Below are 14,940 nucleotides of genomic sequence, written 5' to 3' on the forward strand. Positions count from 1 at the left end.
AGGGCATGTGGGGGCTTCGCTGTGAGGATGATGCTCTTTCCCACTATCTGTCGCTCTTTCCATCTTCCTGGTTTTCATTCTATGTGGGTACTAACCCTACTCCATTCTAATTTTATGGTATCTATGTAGATGTAGATTTTGCATAATACTTATTGTTTACCACACATCAACAAAAGCATTGAAACTGGAATATTTATCCTTATCTAAAATAATTTTGCATACCACTGTGAAAATGCATTTTATTATAATCCATAAACATCCTCGAGTCTGGTTTCCTTTTGGGCCAGGAGTTTAATGACTGGATTTAGAATTCTGCCAAGGATCAGTATAAAGTCACGGACCCATTCTGTTTCTGCTCTTTCTCCAGTCTGAAAATAAGGCCCATGCAGCCAGCCTCCTGGGGTGGGAGTGGAGGTGGAGAGGCAGTGGCTGTGCCTCGATAACTGGAAAACCAAGGCACAGAGACCGGGCAATGGCCACAGCCACAGTGTGGATGAGCCTTGCCTCGGGAGACTCTTGTGTTGCCACAGGGCCCATTCCTTACCTCTCTGGGGGTAGGTGCAACCACGAGGCTCTACACATAGGAGTCGATGATGGGGGAGCCTGTGGCTGCAGGAACCCAGATTGGGCCACTGGGATTAAAGAGCGCTGTGGGCATCCTGCAGAGACTGGCGAGTGGGCGTTATTTCACACTTGGGTTCTTTAGCAATGCTGGGTATTTAGGAAGGAGGAGAGAGGAAGGGGAGCTTCCTGGTTGTCCTGCTATTCAGTTCCTCCAGTGCCTTGAGCAGCAGACTCCAGCCTTGAATTTGCAAACCTCCTCCCACAATTGCCTACCTGGTGCCTGTGGAGATCAACCCACAGACACACACGACCACCACCAGTCCCTGTGCCCAGGGAGCCCTGTTCCTTCTAGTGAAATCCTTGGCGTCCCTCCAGTGGTCCTCATGAGATATCGTCCCCTGAGCTCTTTTGTCCCATCGTCAGTAGGTTTTTCTTTTAAGATGGCTTCAGTGGATTCACCCATTCTCTCTGCTTGAAGTCTGGAGATATTTTAGTCTCAGGGATGAGTGCTCGGGGCAGTCCCCAGCTTGTCTCCTGGTGTCAATCCTCCAGTGACAATTCCTGGGTTAGGTGTGCGCAGAACTCTGCCCACCACTGAGGCAGAGGTGACCAGAGTCACTGCTGCTGTTGGAGGCACAGCTGGCTTCCATTAAAGAAGCAGCACCTCAGAGTGACAGTCCAGAAGGGAGACGGTGCGCATAAAGAGCTGGAAACCATAATGTTCTGGTTTCTTGATGGAAATCAGGAAGTAATTCATGAGAGCCATGTAGCCCACACAGGCTGGCACTATTCACAGAAGCCCCTTCTTATATCTTTTCCTGCAAAGTCTTTGACCAGAATTGTTCACTTAGGATAATTAGAGAAAAAATTCTGTAATAAATTCTATGTGAATATTAACCACAAATCAATTCCAATAAAAGTGCTACTTTCCCAGGCATCTGTGCAGTTGGGAGGAAATAATTTATGCTCAGGTCTCTTTAGCTGGATTAATCTCTTCAAACCTAAGTGATCCATGTGAAGATCTTGTCACTGGAAATTATTTTTGATCCAAAGCCTCCCACATATCATAATGCTGATAAATATTTGTGTTGTGCCTTAGCACTTACAAAGTGCTCTCCCATCCATTATGTCTCTTAATTTTTATATTGACTTTTAGTTATTTCATTCAACCATTATATGAGTGCCTCTTGTTTATTCAATCAAAAATATTATAGACTGCCTCTCCCTGGGCTAACTGTTGGGCACACCATGGCAGATAAGGCAAAGTCCTGAGTCAGACTAAATGCTCATGAGGGAGGTGCAATGAAAAGTTATACAAATGTACGGCTCAGTGTGAAGAATCCAGAAGCCAGGGGACAGAGCATGACAGGGAATGCTTGTCCCTCTGCCTGGAGGCTGGGCAGCCCTGATAACATGAGAGAATGAGCCCAAAGACAGCATTTCAGGCAAAGGGAACGTGTGCGTGAGGCCTCACGGAGCCCACCACCCTGCAGCTACAACTCTAAGCAACACGGATATATTCCCGTGCTGCTAAAATTTTAATTTTAAAGGCTGCAGAATATTCCATTTTATGATGTCCTCATGGATTTTACAGCTTTCCCAAAGTTGCAGCTCAGAGCTCAGTGCGTTTCTCCACGCCTACCTGAGCCTCAGGCCCCAGAAACTCATAATCATTTGGGTTAATAGGCCCATGTGGCCCCTGCAAATCTCCTAAGCTGGAGGGAGCACCTCCGACTCCTGGGGATTGGCAGGGCCCACTTAAGTGGCTTCCTCAAACTGAGTGAGAAGGATGCTGTGGGGGAAAGCGCCAGCACTGGAGGCTGGGCTTTCGAAGGTCCCGGGAGCTTCGAGCGCAGCCACCCTGTGCGGATCAGTCCCTGTGCGGGGATTTTGGAAGTGGATTTTGCTGTCAGAGCTAATGACTCTGCTGGAATCGGCTTTTCCATTTCCACCTCTGTGATTAGCTGTGTGCTTAGTCAGGTGCTGCCAAGAGCCCCACTCCCCAACCACCTGGGCTCTTGTGGGCGGGGCTCAAATAGACTTTCACCTCCTAATTTCAGGGGGCGGGGACAAATACGATATTTATGGACAGCCTTTCACCATTGTGAAAGGCTTATCACATTGTTTATCAAGTGTAATGGCTGTAAAACCCTATCAAGTGCCAAGAAACCTACAGGTGCCACGTCTAAAAGTGGCTACATCAGGCTGTGCGAGCTGAGATGCCTGTGGATGAGCCTTGTTTGGTGGCTTATCTGGTGGCTCCCTGGAAGGAGCCCTGCCATGCTGCTGCAGAGCCCCCTGTCTCCTTGTCTTCAGTCCCTACCTGTCCCACGGTAGGGAGAGAAGGGAGAGAAATTTCCACTCGGGGGTGGGGGAACAGTTGGTACAGAGCCCAGGGTCTACCCCACGTGCAGGACTTCACAGTTCTTGACCACTAAGAACTTGTCATCAGCCACACCACGTGACCTACAAGGTTTGCTGCGACCACTTTGATCACCCTTTGGGCCCTTCCCCCCTCCCTCCCTGGACTCGGGCCCTCATTCCCTCCCCAGACACCATCTTCAAGCCAGCAGCAAGCCCAGCCTTGTCCCTGAGACCAGCTCTATTTCTGTCCCCAACACCAAGGTCCTGGAGATCCTTCAGGCCTCAGCCTGCCTGCAAGCCTCGTGCCCACGATTCAGCTGGGCCGGACAGCAGGCAGGAAGGGGACTCGGGGAAAAGGCCAGTTTCAGCCAAGGCTGGAGGTGCAGAGAATGTTCTGGGAAGGTTTGTTGCTCAGCCCTTTTGTTTATCTCCTCCTGTGGTGCAGGCTCTTCCTCCCCCTGGGTTAGCTTCCTGCCCCTCTATCAGTGCTAAAGAGAAAAGGTTTATTTGGGCTTACAGTCTCAGAGTTTTCAGAACAGGACTGAGTGGCCCATTGCTTTAAAACCCAAACTACAGCATTCCCCCCAGTATCTGGCCTCTACCCTGAGTGAGGAGTCTTCCCACCCCTGCTGGGAAGGCCCTGCCCAGGCTCCCTCCTCAGGCTAGGCCTCAAGCCCTCCCTGAACTGCCCTTCTGTGGCCATCTGGTTCCTCCCTCTCCACTGGGCAGTGCCTTCCTGCGAGGAAGGGATTGTCTTTTCCCCGAGAAGAATCTCCTCCCTGGCAGGGGTCTGATTTGTGAATCTTGCTGAATGCATTCTTTAAAAAGAAAAATAATAATGATAATAGAAATGTGTTTGAAGGATCCCTGGCCTCCTCAGCTATGGCCTGGGACAGGGAGTGCTTGTGAAATATGCCAACTCTCAGGTCCTGGCCCAGATCCGACAGAAACCCCCCGGCATGAACGGTGTTGGATTTGGAAGCAAGCTCCCATCCGAGTCTGGGCACTTCTTTGTTAGCAGGTGAAGTCCAGCCTTGGTTCCGTTCAGGTGTGCTCTGCAGTGTGGTCTTGGCCAGTCCTCCTTGGCCTCCCCTCCCTTCGCCCCGCCTCACCGAGGCTCCTAGGAGAAAACACACCTGGGGGCCTGCCTGTCACCCTCCCCTGCCACAGAAGCCCCCGAGGCAGAGGTCTCTGTGTGGCTCCGCCTCACCCCTCAGAACTGGGCCTGGCATACAGTCACCGCTCCACAAAGGCACAGATGAATGCACAATTCACCTACAGAGCCGGAAAAGTTGTTTAGGGCTGGGAAAGAAGAGGCAGGGCCATAGTAGCTTGAGATAATATTGACTTTTTTCCCTTTTCCCTTTGATTAGAAGACACTTGAGAAATGAGGGCAGCCATCCTGTTCTCCCTGGTGCCGCTGGGTCATGTCCACTAACAGAAACCAGTGTGGGCAGCTAATTTCCTGTCTAATCAGATTGATTAAATTCAGATGTTGAGCACAAAGACCTCCTGCCCCACGACCCGAGTAAACAAGACAGTGTGGAGGCTGATGCTCCTCCAGGCTCCCTGAGCCCCTCTGGTGAAGAGCTGTGCTTCTGTCCTCTGCTGAAACTGCAGGGAAGATGGGTGGTGGGAGGGACATGCATGGTGTGCAGGACTGGCTCAGGGGGGCGCTGGGTCCTCACTGGCTTAGTGGAAACTCAGGGCTGAGTCTGATCCTTGGGTGGAGAGAGACACTGGGTCTACTGTTGCTTGTCATCATTAAAGATTTGGAGCCAGGATTGCACATCTGTAATCCAGCAACTCGGGAGGCTGAGGCAGGAGGATCACAAGTTCAAGGCCCTGAACACCTTGGCAAGACCCTGTCTCAAAATAAAAAGGGCCGAGGATGTGGCTCAGTGGTAAAATGCCTCTGGATTCAATCCCCAGTACTAAAAATAAAAACAAAAAAAAATATTGGTTAGGTTTTACCTCTGACCCCATGGTGTTGTGGCCCAGCTCAGGTGAATTATACATTCTGTTCAGAACGGATAACCCCTCTTCATCGACTGGAGGCCAGGCATGGGAAAGGGCGGACAGTGGGAAGAATAAGATGGGGGTCACGATAAGGCATAGCTACTGTGCTTGAGAACTTACAAGCTAAAGAAGTTTTGCTATTTTGTGCTTTATGTCCTATATTAGGGAAAAAATGAGATGACTCTTAATGAAAAATGCACGTTCATGACGACCACTTAAATAATCATAATAGAAGAAGAAATGCAAAGGGAGGGAGCTAATTAGACTCTGAATACGCAGGCTGACATGTTCAGGGGATCATCCAACCCGGGACTCCGCGGGTGCTCATGAGCACATGGTTCTTTCTCCCACACTCAATAGGTTTTCCTGAATCTGTGATGGACGACTTGTCCCACCCCGGGCATCCACCCCGAGAAGCTCTGCCTTGAGTTGTTGCACTTACGGAGCTGAGATCTGTCCCCCACGGTCCCAGCCCTGTTCATTAGAGGTGCCAGGAGCCCCCAGCCCTTCTGCAGGACGTTCACCAAGCAGTTTGGAGATTCTCCTCTTGTCCTCTGTCTCCTTGCACCTCCGTCTCTGGTGTTTCCCGTGCGACTCACACCACCCGGGTCAGTGCTCCTCTCAGACACCTTTGCGTTCCCAGAGCTGTCACAGCGCCTGTCATGCAGAGGGCACTCGGCAAACATTGGGCAGATGCACGCATTAGCTCCCTTCTCAGAGGGGAAGTGCACGGTGTTGAGCAGGAAGTTTGGCATAAACTGTTTTCCAGTAAGTGCTTTGATAAGTAGAAAGAACGTGCCCTGTGATGACAATTAGGGGTGTAATAAGCACATCCCTCACTGCCACGGCCCAGCGTCACCTAGCGCCTGCTGTACCTGCATCCCACGGGCAGCACTCAGGCCTGTGTCCACCAGCACAGCACAATACTGCAGTGTGCACCACGCTGACCATGGGACTGGAAGGCGCCATCGGGCGGGCAGCTTTCCTCTTTATGATAATGGCGTGGACACTGCCTTATGTGCCATCCGCTCACAGGGCCTGGCGGCACAGAAGTCAGGCAGCACCCTGGAGGCTCACTGCCAGGGGTTTCCTTTTTACTTTTTATTGTGAATGGTGCTCTTTTGTGGGAGAATGAATCAACCAATTCTGAATTCAGTTTTTGTCTCCTTTTGTGCAAATTCATCTCATTTTAACATTTTTTTCCCTCACATCAGATTTGAACTTAATATTTAGTCAGAGGAAATGGCTTTAGGATCTCCAGGAGGCTCAAGGTAAAAATTCTAAATAGTAGATACAAACGAGCCAAATGTCAGAGCTAGATTTATTCCAATTAAGTCATTGTAAGTCAACTCCTTTTATAGATCTGAAGTAGAGGAGGAAGTAAATATTCCATCCCTGAGGATTTGTTAGTGGAGATGTAGGCCCCCTTTTCCACTCTTGAGTTTGAATTTAAAATATTCCCAATGCCAAGGGGCTCCTGGCTGCGCACACAAAATAATTGTTTTAAAATTCTATTAGACAAAACCATAGCACAAACGCTATGGTTGAACTATCAGCGCCCCAGGTGAAGGAGGACGTTAGCATCATTCAAACACTGCACATAGCTACCCCGCTCTGGAAACTGCCGTAAAAATGGGTATTAACTCCCACCTTAAAGGTCAGGGGCAATTTGCACATCTTTATTAATGGGCCCAAATCACCCTGGAAAGGTCTGGCTATTAAAAACACGGAGTCGGAACAAGTGGGTGTACCTACGGGGAGGACATCATTAGCCTCCTCCTCACAACTTAGAGCAATGCACATTTTCAGATGGATGAGACCTAAACATGAAAAACCATAAAACACACAAAAATATCATATAGGAGATGTTAAAAACAGGACTTTCTTTAATTCTACTAGGAAAAAAGGACTCTATAAGAAGTTTCCAGTCCCAAAAGCAATAAATAAAAGTGGATCAATAACTAAAACTCCTGTATATTTGAGAGGTCCTACAGGTTTCTTTTTTTTTATTAACAAGACAAATGACAACAGGACTGAAAATTTTTTGACATATATAACAGACAGCTGCTGTCCTCAATATAGAAAACTCCTTGAAATCAACAAGATAGAGAACACAGAAAAGTCAGCAGTGTCCTGCAATCTCCTGAGCGTAAGTCTTCCCCCGCAGCAGACCAATTGCAGGGGCTTCTAAATGCCCCCTTTCCCCTTCCTTCAGGTGTGCAAATGGGTGGGTTTCCTCAAAGCACAGCTTCACCCTGTCATTTTCTTGGTCAGATGGTCTCCGTGGCTGACAGGCTATCATGTGACCGCATGAATCTGATTGTCATTTCAATGAGATCCTTTGCCCAGTGCTCCGAGGCCAGCATCAGGCCGGGTAGCGGGAGTTACCGCAGTTCTTCACTCCTCCTTCATGGGATTGTTGAGAGAGGAGAGTGGGCGTCTGTGGGCTCAGAGCAGAAAGCCTCCCCCTGCTGACTCGGCCACTCAGTGCGTTTGGGTCCTCTTCCCTGAAGCCCCTCTCCAGTCCCTTCAGTCTTGATGGACATTTTTTAAGTCCCTGACCCAAGGTCCTCTGCCCTGGCTGAATGTTGGAGTCACCTGGGCAGCTGGCAGATGGTACTGGCTGGGCGTGAGGCTCAGCTGCAGGCCCAGCATGTTGAGGACACCTCCACAGGAGCATCTATCGCGCCCCAGAGGAGGTGCCCCCAGGTGGCTTTGGAATCCTTGCCACGGCCGTGAGGTTCCTCTCCATCCCGCCCTCCCCTAGTCTTCCACTCTGCCTGCTGAGGTCTCAGCCTATTGCAATCGGCAACAATCCCCCTCCGCCAGACTCCCACAGCGTCACACCTTCACCCTGTGCTTGGCCTTCCAACAGCCTGCAGCTAGGATGACGTACTGTGAATTACCTTCCTGTCCGTAACGGGAAGCTCCTGGCGGCAGGGGCTTATTTCGTCCACCACAGTCTGTCTAATGTCTGTCCTGGAGCTTGCCCCACAGTGAGTCCTCAAATCTACAGGATGACTGCAAGGGCAACCTGCACTCAGCCGAGCCAGTCGTAGCGCTCCCAGGATCTGAAGCCACGGGCCGCGGCCTTTGAGTTCCTAAGCACTTGACTCCACAGATACATTCCTAGCCAAGTGGAGTCCTGGAGTGGTGACCAGTCGCAGGAATGAATCAGATGGACTCTAGTTTGGGGAAGTTTGGGGACCTTCGTACATCCCTTACTTTTGGCTTCTCATTTTGGATTTTCAATCCTGAACAGAGACTACCTGCAAGGAACATGGGAGTAGTCAGAGCCGGGACTTAGTTTGAGATGGTGGGAGTAGCTAGCTGTTTGACCCCAGGCAAGGTGCCCCTTAGACCTCAGGCTCCACATCTAAAAAATGGGATACAAAACTGCTGCCCACGTCACAGGCAGGAATCAAGAAGACCACTCACTTGGGTATGTTTATCATGGTTCCAGCGGCATAATGACACTCAAAATCTTGATGGCCTGCAGGGAAAATAAAAATGGAGGCAAAGACTAAAGAGTTCAGACGGCTGTGAAAAAAACAGGAAATTTTCAGGGGAAGGAAGGACTAACGTTTTCCAAATGCCAACCTTGTCACAGGCTGGGAACATCTCTGGTTAACTCAGTGCAAAGAAAGCAGTAGGTTATTTAACTGCATGATATAGCAGAGCACCCTAACACAGAATCCAAGAAATGTAAGTCTAATATGAGTATAATGAGCATGGTGAACACACATGTGACTCATATGATCAATACATAATAGAATGGATGTGTGAATGACATGAGATGGCGCACTCCAGCACAGCTCGCCATTAGGTGCTGGTCTTTCTCTAAACCATTTTCAGAATAAGTTGAAGACACAAAGGCCCATGCTTGACAGAGGTGTTATAAGATAAAGCCAGAGCACCAGGCAGCCTCTGGGCACTGGTCGCAGTTGTTCCGTGACTGTTTTCAGTGTGAAAGTTCCGGCCGCTTCCCACACACTCTTCCGGCACAAATGTCAGCTCTGGCTCAGGGACCTTTCTGCATCTGGCTCTTCTCACATGAACTTTCTTTTTCCTTTGGTGTTTCTTTAAATTTTGCCACGGCTCCTTGACCTTTAGAAGAAGTGCATTTGTCTGGGGGACTCAGGTATCCTTGTGATCCTACGGGTTGGCTCCCAGCAAGAAAAAAAAAATGTCCTTATTAACAGACGAAGACCTCCTCTAAGACAGGGCAGTCACCAAAGGAGCCCAGACCAGGGTGAGCTGAATGGGACCAGTGAGAGATTCTATTCAGAGGCCAAAAACCTTACTCTTCAGGAGGAAGAGCATTTTAATGCAGCATGTAAACCCTCAGAATCGATGCATAGAAATCCATAAGGTGCAGATTTTTAAATAAAGTCATCATCAAAATTAATGCAGAAAATCTATGATGAACAAAATACCCAATTTTCGATATGAGCATCGCTGAGTTTTCCTTTTGCCTTTGATTCCAATGTGGTGTATCTCTGCCCTGTAATTGATCCTGTCTCCGTTTAAAATGTTTTTTAAGTAATTGCCATTTTTAAAAAATGTATTGCATTTTGACCTCATTTATCTTTATGACCCATTTTTTTGGCACTTCCTTTCAGAGAGTGCAGAAAGCAAGCCCCTCCCGACTCCCCCGGGTGCAGCTCACTGGTTCCCTAGTTGGTGCCCACCCTGGAGGACTGGGGAAGGCATTGCCAAAGGAATCGTGCATTCCACCGGTTAGCTAAAGACCCAGCAACCTATGGCCCAGGGTCTCTTACTGACAGAAGGGCAGAGAGGTGAAATGACTAGCTTAATGACTTCCTTGATAAATGAAGGAGACTCACATTTTCTCTTTCAAAAGGGCAAGCCACAGTGAGGTTCAACCCCTTAAGGGAGCTTAAGGGGTTGGAAGGGAGGAAGGAATCAAATTAGTATAAAGCCCACGGTGTGGGTCCTGTTAATAACCAGAAGGAAAGATGGAGAAAGCAAGAGACCAGGTAAACATGCAGAGGTGAGCGCAAGGCAGGAAGAGGTGGCATCAACCTGAGCCCCTTGAAAGCCACCCACCCATCCCCCAGGGGTTCACACGGAGCCAGCTGTGCATGCAGGGCCCCTGGGTGGTGACATTCATGTGGCAGGGCTTTATCAAGAAGAAAGCGTGCATCCCAAGACCTGTGTTGGGAAGCTGATTACTTAACCTTTTCCCAGAGAGCCTTTAACAAATATCCCACACCCCCAAGACAAATTATTTTCCCTTTCATAAAGCTCAAGTGGGTGCATCTCCGTTTCTCTGCAGTAGGAGCGGCTGCATGGCAATCACTTGAAATGCAGGCTCTGAATGGAAATTAACGCCGTTGATGAAAGCAGCGTCTAAAACATTAAAGGATATTGGACGGAGAAGACAATGGTATTTGCATCCTTTTGAACATTCACCTGGATTTGCATAATGGAGATGTCAATTGTATTTGCAAGAGAAAAATCAACCTACCTGGGCTCAGTAACTGGCTGCTTGCTACAGCTCCCTTAAGGGGTAGAACATCACCGTGACTTGCCCTTTTGAAAGAGAAAATGTGAGTCTCCTTCATTTATCAAGTGAGTCTTTAGTGGAACAGGAGTGAGGAACATGGTGAGCTGTCCCTGCTCCCAGGCTATAAAACCCAGCGAGACACATTTTTGCTGAAGGCCAGGACCTGAGCTCACTATCTGTACTGAGTGTCCGTCAACCCCGGTGTCCTCCAGGCACAAAGAGCATGTGGTCCAACCTTGGCCCTTTGGACTTGTGCTGTTGGAAGTTAAAATGTCAACATTGGGACCCAGGTGTATTGGGTATTGCTCTCACTGTTTCTGGTATATTACTGTCATTGCTTCTGGCGTCTGCTAGCACCTTCTCCCCGGGCTTGTGGATGTACCTCAGAATCACCTGCAGTGCTTTAAAAAATGCATGTGCCCTGGCCGCTGTCCAGTGTGGGCCCCGATGTTGCTATTTCTCAATATTTTAAGGTGATGCTACCGCACAGCCAGGGTTGAGGACCGCCCCTCAAGGGGACCTAAGCTCCTTTTACTCTTTTTTCTTTATCACGGCTGCTTTAATGTAGTAAATATGTAGGATTCAACCTTAAAAGACCCCACATGTGTGAGTTGGAATTTACATAATGCCAGGGACACCACAGAGCCTGTTGGCCCCCGGTGGAGACCAGGAGTGGGTTTATCTAGCTGCGTCCTTGTTAGCTGCTCGAATTTGGCTCAGCTCTTGGGGTCCGTTTCCTCACCTGTGAAATGGGGCAAACTCCTTTCCTGGTAGTACGGAGGCTGGTTCATGATGGTCTGTCACAAAATCATTATGCAGAGGGTGGATTCTGCTCTCTGTGACCTTAGCAGAAATTTCCCCTGAGGGCTGTCCTCCAGCCCCCGGTAGCCCCAGCCAGATAGAAGGAGAGGGGCACTTCCCTTTAGCAGCCCCTTCCAGTCACGGTCCCTCCTCCATGGCAGCCACTCCTAATGTCCAGTGGCATAGATCCGATGGGCCTGTCTTGAGTCTTTCTACCTGTAGCTGTACAGCGTGTCCCTTTTGTGCTGGTTCCTTCCTGTCACCGTTGGTTAGGTCCACGTGGGCCATGGGTCACTGTAGCTCACAGGTTCTCTCCTCACCACTGTGCCGTGGGGTGAATGCGACACCACTGACCCGCCACGCTCCATTCTCCTTCGACTGAGAATGATCACAAAGATGTTCCAACCGAGGCATCTTTCCAAACAGCTGACTCTCCAGCCACCCTCTCCGAGGTACATGGGACTGACATCCAGCTCCCTGTCCCAGCAGGACAGAACTCCTCCTCCTTGGTCCATGTCCACGGCTCTTCTCCTTGGGCACCAGGCCCCTTGCTGATCACTGGCCAGCATCGTTCTCGTCCCTAGTTTTCTTTCTGGCCCTGCCTCTTCACGCAGGGAGGCTCCCCTTGGCCTTCCCAGTGACTCTCTACCAAGAGCGTTCTTTCCCATCTCCATCTGGAGAACACTGGTATCTCTCTCGAGACCTGAAGCTTAATGTATCCCCATGAAAAGCCTCTCCCTTCTTTGCCTTTGATGACAGTCCTTTTTGGCTGAGCATTCCCAGCAGGGCCTGCAGAACTCCTTTGTGATCCTTGTAGGTGGAGTTGGAAGGTGCAGGTTCATTTCTCTGTAAGATTATGTGTTGCTCCAAGCCGTCACCCCCATCTGGGTCTCCTTCCCCTCCGTGTCCTGTACATCTCTTACAGTGGTTGGCTCTTCTCAGCAAAGAGCTAAGTATGGATGGAGAAGTGGGTAATTAAACAGGAAACTTTCAGACATTGCTTCTCTTCCCTGGAGAATAATTCTCACTAGAGGTCACGTGATGGACATCTTCAGGCATGATAGTTGGTCTTCCCAGAAGAATGCTTTCTCGTATCCTTCTCCTCCTCCTCCTCCTCCTCCTCCTCCTCCTCCTCTTCTTCTCCTTCTCCTCCTTTTCCTTTTCCTTTTCCTTCTCCTTCTCCTAGGAGCGCTTAGCCACTACCCCTTTTTTATATCTTATTTAGAGACAGGGTCTCACTGAGTTGTTAAGGCCTTGCTAAGTTGCTGAGGCTGGCTTTGAACTCTCTATCCTCCCACCTCAGCCTCCGAGCCCCTGGGATTGTAGATGTGGCCGTTGTGCCTGGCCATGTTGCACCCCTTCTCCATCCAGCTCCTACCTGCCATCAGAAGCTCTGTGTGGTGACTGCCTGCAATGTTGTCCCTTCCCCTCCCTCCTGATATCAGGACAGCACTTGGAGCACACTCACCCACCTCGGGCATGTTGGGGGGAGAAAACTGTTCAAAACCCCCACCATCCACTGCCTTATTACCCCAATGGAAAGACAATCCAAGGTAGGACTTCAGTCAATTGATTTCCAAAAGATTTACTGGTGGTCCTCACAGTCCAGCATAGCTAAAAATCAGACTAGCCCTGGCTACTAATAACTCAAAGCCCGTGCTTACCGCAAGGAAGGACAGATAATTCAGCCCGACTTACTTTGACCTGAATTTATGTCCAGTGGGACTTATGCCTGAATTATTAAAAAAAAAAATGCCCTCAATTGCCCTTAAATTCATCTCATACCGGTTCTATGTATATTCAAAAAGTGTTTCCTATGATTATTTTTCATATAGCTAATGTCACCTTGATCGGGTCAATGTTCATCAAATTGTTTTTCAATATACAAATGTATGACATCACTTTTAATCACACCTGCTCCCAATGGCTACGCCTGATTGAATTCATCTGAGGAGCTGAGGTTCACTTATAATGGCCTTTAGATGTCGTTTTTCACCGCCGGCTTCTGTCACCAGCTTTGTTTACATTTGGTTCAGAAAATACAAATTTTAAAAGTGACAGGTTGTAACTAGACATAAGATCAATGCAGTAGTTTCTGTTTAAGCCTTTTTTGGTCGCTGTCAACTGAAACCTGAGCACAGATGTCAGGGAAGCGTGATTGACACACAGCTGTGGTCACGCAGGGGTCTCCGGGCATTTCCCCTCCTCACCGAAAGACTATTCCAAGGGCTTATCAATACTACTTTGCTGCTTTGGGTCCCAATTTCCTTCTCACACACCAAATTCTGTCCACTGTCTGAGGGTCACTTTTCCACATGGGGCTTGTTGGGAACTGATGGATTTCTGGTGCCTCTTCCGACCTACCAGCTGTTGGAAATGCTCAGCATGTCCCCTTCCGGCTGTGGGGAGAGCATTATCAAAGTGAGCAGCTTCAGCCACAGACAAAACACCCAGAAACATCTTTGTTTTGCAACCTCTATGTCTTTTAGGAATAAGGCCATGTGACTCAAGTCAAGAGCCACCATCCCCCAGCCCCCATGAGGCTGTTGGATACGCTCACCAAGTCGGCCATTTCCTTTGGATTATAAAAATAATTATGAATATTTGAATTGAAATCACTGGGATGTTCATTAAAGAAAAACAACTATTAATTAGCACCGAATTTCTGTGAATGTCCTCAGGGTATATTCAGAAAATCAGTATTATAAAAGCTTGAACAGTTCCATTAGTTTAGCCTGATTGTACTCTGATTCTTTTTCTTTATTTATTCTTACACCGAATAATATATTAATGAGAACTAAGTAGGTTTTTTTATGAAACAAATGAATTTGCTTTTAGAAGAAAGTGTTTTACAACTCTTACTGGGCAATTAGATCCTAATGCTTGATATCATAGTGTTTTTTTTGGTATTGGATAAATGACTGAATTTATAATTAAACCTGTCTCTTGGACTGAAGTTACAAACCAGACACTTGGGTCAATTATATAATAGCAGTGTACATTGCATTAGACGTTAGCTCAACAATTACCACACAACATTGAGTTCTGTTTCCAAGTGTTTTTTAAAGACTGTCTTTTTAAAATGGGCCATCAACAACAGAAGGTGCCCCGAACTTCCAGGACAGGTTTTTGTGCTACACGAATCTGATCAGGACCAAATCCTCTGATATGAAGTCAGACCCCAGCCTTCCTTAAGTGAGTTTTAACAGGAAACATTTATTGAATGCTCCCAGGTTTACAGCAACAGATACACAGACCCGGGCCTTACCTGTACCCCGGCCTTCTGGGACTTTTGTTCCGCTTTGGGGGATGCAACATGTGCAGACAAATGGACATGGAGCAGACTTCCATCGGAAGGCAAAGAACTTGAACTCCCGGTGGTATTGTCAGTTGTCAACTGGGGAAGTTCACCTGGTTGATGTACAAAGCTACGTAGAAACAAGACCTTGTCTGTGCCCAAAGTCCAGGATGCCATCATCTTCACAGACCTGGAGCTTGACTTGGGGTCTACGTTCAGAGGTGGTTTTTATCCTGGAGATGGGCTTTCAGTAAACAAATTTGTTAGAGATGCATATGTAAGCCACAGTGTCAATAGAGTGACTGGTCATGAGAACCATAATTGTAGGTTAAACTAGATAGCCTTACTTGTACGTCAACACACT

At 48.4% G+C, this 14,940-nt stretch overlaps 1 protein-coding gene across 1 annotated transcript in view; it reads left to right on the plus strand.

Annotated features, from left to right (window-relative positions):
• Positions 1-14,940, plus strand: part of Cdh13 (cadherin 13) — an 862,179-nt gene that overhangs the window by 511,021 nt on the left and 336,218 nt on the right. The gene's annotated exons all lie outside the window — the stretch shown is intronic.

The sequence above is a fragment of the Callospermophilus lateralis genome, chromosome 18 (genome assembly GCF_048772815.1).
Source record: "Callospermophilus lateralis isolate mCalLat2 chromosome 18, mCalLat2.hap1, whole genome shotgun sequence".
NCBI classification, from domain to species: Eukaryota; Metazoa; Chordata; class Mammalia; order Rodentia; family Sciuridae; genus Callospermophilus; species Callospermophilus lateralis.